General features: G+C 32.5%; 1 protein-coding gene and 1 long non-coding RNA gene across 2 annotated transcripts in view; one reads left to right on the forward strand and one right to left on the reverse strand.

Moving 5' to 3' along the window:
• Plppr4 (phospholipid phosphatase related 4) overlaps window positions 1–5,935 on the reverse strand; it is a 41,868-nt gene that overhangs the window by 12,346 nt on the left and 23,587 nt on the right. The window lies entirely within an intron of this gene.
• The window catches only part of LOC125620111, a 62,108-nt gene continuing 56,693 nt past the window's right edge, over window positions 521–5,935 (forward strand). The window contains exon 1 of the long non-coding RNA XR_007351688.1: window positions 521–4,418. This is a non-coding gene — a long non-coding RNA (uncharacterized LOC125620111). The remainder of the gene's footprint in view (window positions 4,419–5,935) is intronic.

Here is a 5,935-nt window from a genome sequence, read left to right on the forward strand (position 1 = left end):
ATTGATTGATTGATATATTTAGTTGTAGATGGACACAACACCTTTATTTATTATCTATTTGTTTATTTTTTATGTAGTGCTGAGGATTGAAACCAGCACCTCACACGTGCTAGACAAATACTCCACTGCTGAGCCACAACTACAGCCTGGAACCAGATTTTTTTTCCTAGCAGATTAGGTTAACAAACCAACTTGGAATTTAGTAGAAGGACCATGGATGGTGCTTGTCAGGAAGTACAAATAGCTAACTTAGTGCTTCATTATTTAAAATAAATCTCTTTTGGTTTTGTCTATACTGATTGGCCTTAAATGAGGTTTTCGTGTCATATGATTATCATATGTATGAAATTGGCAGAGTTCCTTTAAAAGAATTATTTTTTAAATTTTTATACAAATTAAATTCTTTAAACTGGTAATGTCCCTCTCATTACCAGTTTAGTATTTATTTTATGAAGTATTTAAAATTATAGTGCATGGTCCTTCTATGGAAAACACATGTGAGTATGAACAGGTACTACCTACAGCACAGCTGCCCCATAAAAATTTCTGCCAGGATTAAACTCTGTTTTTCACTCTCTGATATGGTAGCCACTACTCACATGTAGCTGTTGAGGATTTGAAACGTAGTTACTGCAAATGAGCTGAGTACTTAATTTTATTTCCTTGTATTATAATATATTTTTAAAAATTAAATTAATTTAGACTTAAAATAGCCACAAATGGCCAGTGGTTATTTTATTGGAGAAGGCAGATAATAAGAGAATCCAGTTAAGCAGGTAGTATTTTCTAGGTGGAAGACATTTAGACAATGTGTTTGAAATGGAGAGAGAACCATACCACAGAATCAGGACCGTCCTAAGGTAAGGAATGATGCACTTTGCTGCAGGATTTTAGGACGTGGGAGATCTGTGAAGGAACTCAATATTACTTAAGCATTGTTTCCTTCAGGAGGTTTTCCTTGAACCCTCTTATTGTACCCTGAATTACATCTCTTTCTGTGTGGCTCCCTTAACACCTAGTCCTTTTCTCTAGCACAGCTTTATTCAAGAGCACTTTAATTGTTCATTTGATTGTCTCTCACTATGCTAGGACACTTATAAGGAAGAATCATTTCTTAGTTACCTTTTTCCTTACTGCCTCGTATATTGCCCGGCACTGCAGGATTTGTGTTTGTGACCTTGACCATGAGACTCAGTTTTGCTAACTACCCTGTACATTTGAGTTGTTAGTTATTCTACACAATAAAAACAAGATTTGAATTTATGAGTTATATTTATGCAAAAAGTTTCAAATAGCCTAAAAATTGTTGTGAAATTAGATAGATTTATATAAGTATAGGAAGCTGAAGGAAGTAGGGTTTTATGACATAACAACTATATCTCATATATAAGAGATCATGTCCGTGTAAAGATTTAAACCAAAGTCCGAGCTAGAACTATTGTTAGGAGTTAGATTTTCCAGGGGACCTTTCCCAGTTCTCATTACCAGTTTAGTATTTATTTTATGAAGTATTTAAAATTATAGTGCATGGTTTTTAAATGGCACTATGTTGGCAGTAAGCCTTTGACCTTCTCTTTCAAATGTTCAAATTGCTATACTTAGTTTTGTATTTAATGTGCCATATGTATCATTATAAAGAATTTAATTTGTATAAAAATTTAAAAAATAATTCTTTTAGAGGAACTCTGCCAATTTCATACATATGATAATCATATGACACGAAAACCTCATTTAAGGCCAATCAGTATAGACAAAACCAAAAGAGATTTATTTTAAATAATGAAGCACTAAGTTAGCTATTTGTACTTCTTGACAAGCACCATCCTGTAGCAGCAGCACCTCAAGTCAGACGTGGAAATGTCTAGGTGCAACACTGTGTGGATAGATGTGATATCATACAGCTGCTCACAGGGAATGGTATCATGACCATCTCAAACTCATCATTGCAAGAAAATTAATCACTTGAAAGACACTGTTGTATGTTTAACAGAGATTGATTTCATCTTCACTTCTTCAATAACAATTCTGTGAATAATTTTGCTTTTCTCTTTCCAATTATGTGTAATAATTCACATGAATGCTAAATTACCTAAGAATTTATTGGTACAGTGCCACTGGGGAAATGTGTCTTATTATACGACACAACAGTCATTATCTCAAGTGACCTTGAGATTTCAACAGTTTTATTTTAATTGCTTTAATATGCTTTTACTCCTATGTCAAGAAGGCATGTCAACAATATTTGCCTTGATTATGAAATACAGAGAGAGGTTTCTGTCAGTATTTTGACATTACCCAATTGTCCCTCTCATTAAAGAACACATCAATTTTCTTTTCATACTTGTATTCACTTAACCTCAATCTATATGCCATTGCATGAATTTTCAAAATGATTCAATCTGGTTTAAAGAGAATTCTCAGTGTAAGGAGACATGCTTCCTGATGCATTTCCAAAGGCGCCAGTTTACTTCCCCCTTCTGTTTGGCATGCTGACATGATGTCAGGATTTAGGTTTGACAATAATGTTATTTGTTGCTATTGTTGTTTTAAACAGAAAGCAGTTTATGACAAGTATCTTTTCACAATAGTCTGTTTTGCTCTGTACCCAAGCCTGAAAAGAAGCAACACAACTGTGTATGGGTGTGTGTGTGTGTGTGTGTGTGTGAGAGAGAGAGAGAGAGAGAGAAATATCTTGGATGGGTTTTGAGAAGGTGTTTTGTAGTGACTCTACTCCAGGGAAAATGTTAGAGGAAACATTGTGCTAATTATTATAAAACTCCCACCCTTAGAATAGCCCTATAGAGAAAATTCACAATCCAAAAGTCTTTTTTTTTTCCTGTTTTTGAAAAATAAAGCAAATCAACAAAAACATCGTAATGCTTGTCACAATGTGTTTAATGTTTAGATTTCCAATGAGTGTCTTTTAGGAGCCCCAACACATTTAATACCCTACATGTTGATTGTATAGTCTCCTGGATCCAAAATTAGCCTCTAGGAACTATAATCAAATTATGATATAATTTGCCTAGAAAATTAGTCGTATGTATCCTTTAACAATATGTAATAAAAATTATATTTCATAAATATTTGCAATAAACACAGACATTTGGTGTTTTTTTTTTTCCTTAGAAATAATCTCTAAAGGACCTAAACAAAAATGAGTATCTTATTTTTCACTCTAAAGTAAATGAACTTGAATGTTAAGAATAAAATTTTGTAACTTAAGGGCAATTTTGGAGAAATAAGAATGTGCATTTCACAGACACCAAGACATTTTAATTTCATGTATAATATCACAAAGACAAGTAAAAAAAAGTCTAAGAAGCAAACACTAAATTTATTCTTAATTTAAGCAAACACTAATTTATTCTTAATTGCCTGCATCAAAATCAGTGGATCTTTTTCTCTGTTCATATGAAGATCCTATTAAAGAATACTGCTGATGTGTTTTTGTTTTGCTTTTTCTTCTATTTGAATGAATGAACATAAAAAGCCCCTCTCTGCACAGTCTTCTTTAAAAGTCATTTACAAATGAAGGGTTCCTCTTGCCTCCCTACTTCCTCTTCAACTGCATTTTTGGAACAGTCTGATGCAGTCATAAAGATGAAAAGAAAATGGCATCCTTGACAATCAGAGAATAGAATCTGTTATTTTCATTTTCAGGGTTGGGAAAAAATTGGGGGAGTAATGTGGGAAGGCTAGAGAAAGAATTATGATCCTAGAACAAGTTGATTACAGACACCACAGCATGGATGTAGAGAAAATGTGTGTTTTGTGCAATGTCCTCAAAAACAGAGGCAAAATGAAATTGGAGTTGAATTTAGAAGTAGTGTATGTTTGAAGTGAAAGATATGAAAAACAATGTTTGAGATCAGTGATATCAAAATTTGTCTCACCTCCCAGTTCTTTACTAAAAACCTGTGAAATCAGTGTGGTAGAAAACAATTACTGACATCCTAAACTACTTTATGGCTTTCAAGTGACATGGGGGCCAATCAGGGCCCCAAGATGCAAATAGTTGCCTAGTTTGCTTCCTTTCCCATTAAGGGGTGTCCAACACCTGTAGAGGTGCAACAGAGACGCCTTGTGGAAGAAATCCGTGCTGACACTCCTGGGTCACTCATTGGCAGGTTTCCGGTCTCATTTCTCAGGGCTCCAGAAAGTAAGCTTTGACCCCGACTCCCTTAAAGAGCATCCCTAAACTGTGTATTGAGATTTTGTTACAGGAAGTGAGGGAGTTAACAGAGGCAAGGACACAGTGATGAGGCCAAGGTAGTTGTCCCCAGGACATATAACAATGTCAGGAAATGAAGCTAGTTGAAATAAATGGTCCTGGCAGGGAGCATCACAATTAAATTTGCTTTCCAAGTGACTTGATAAGATACCCTGGTGAGCAACAACTTCCAGATATGTAAAAGGTAAGTTATTTAAATGATTAAATATCAACACAGTGTCTTTTTAGCACAGTCATGAATATTTGTGTAGTATTTTATATATTTTATTTCTAACATATCAATAGTAATAAATCTGGGCACTATATCTCAATTAGGAGAAGTGATTTTTGTTGTGATAGATTTAAAGAGAATATTCTTTCTTGTCTGGCCAAATGACTAAGTGATATATATATATATATATATATATATATATATATATATATATTAATTGAAAGTTTTTAGAAAAATGACATAAAGATACTATTATTTGGAGCCATTTCACCCTCTAAAATGTTTCTTTGAAAGTCTCAGTTACTTCCAAGGACATCATGAATAGTTCTAATCACCCTGGAGTCACTGTAGTTTGAATAACTCATTAATTTACAAAGTGTTTGAGTCCTTTTAAGTATGATACTAAAGTTCAGTGGAAATTAAGTTTCAGTTTTATCTTCTGAGAATATTTTATATAATTTGTTTATAGTATAATATCACATTATGATTATTTAATGAAGGAAAAATTTTAAAAACAAATTCATAGCTATATTAAAATATGGAATTTATAATGTTTTTGCAGAGTTTTCTAAAACTGCTGATGTATAGAAACCCAATAAGCCAATTTATTAAAATATCTTATGAAAACTCTATTTAAATGCAGCTTTTAATTAATAATTACTTTCTCTGACATTCACGAGTATCAGCAAAGCAAAATGAGAGTTTTTACTAGTAGGAATGGATATTATTATCCTTGAAACATGTTTCTGGTTCTTTAGATAGTAGTCTAGGGGCAGAAGAAATGGTGAAAAGGCTTGGCTAATTTTATTTATTAATAAATTTATAAAAAATGTGTTATTTGTGATACGTGCTAATACATAAAAACAACTATGTTTTTTAAATTCATTTCCAGTAGATACATGTTTTTAAATGTAAATGTCTATTCTGAATATAAAGTATCTTATTATGTATGTGCTCTCTAGGAATCTCAGTTGTAACCTTGTTAGAGTTGTTGAACCTCAGTGCTCATAATCAATAAAAAGTCTAATATAGTTAAAATGAAACTGGAAATGATATAAAAATTCATTTTTGAGGAAAAAAAATGTGTTGGTTACCTAATTATTTTTTCCAATTTTCCAGACTTCAGATAGCAAATAAACACATGAAAGGCACATTAATTAGAAGTGCCTCAGAAATGTTAATAATAGCCATTCAAGGAAAATTATCCAATTAAAATTTTTCATAATGATTTATGTAAATCTTAATCTATTTCAACAGCTAGTAAACATTAGAGATAAATACATGTCCTAGATGTTTACTACATGCTTACTACATGTAGTTTATTAATTAACAATGTGATGCTGACAAAATATGTCAAAGACACGATCTTCTGTTCTGAGATTTAGAGTTTACCTTTTATTTGTTTTAAACTCATTTATTACACAATGTGATACTTTTTAGTTTTCTGGGGCTGATAAAAAGAATTATGTTGTGTGTGTGTTTGGGGCGGG

This window comes from Marmota marmota, unplaced genomic scaffold (genome assembly GCF_001458135.2).
Source record: "Marmota marmota marmota unplaced genomic scaffold, marMar, whole genome shotgun sequence".
In the NCBI taxonomy this organism is placed as follows: Eukaryota; Metazoa; Chordata; class Mammalia; order Rodentia; family Sciuridae; genus Marmota; species Marmota marmota.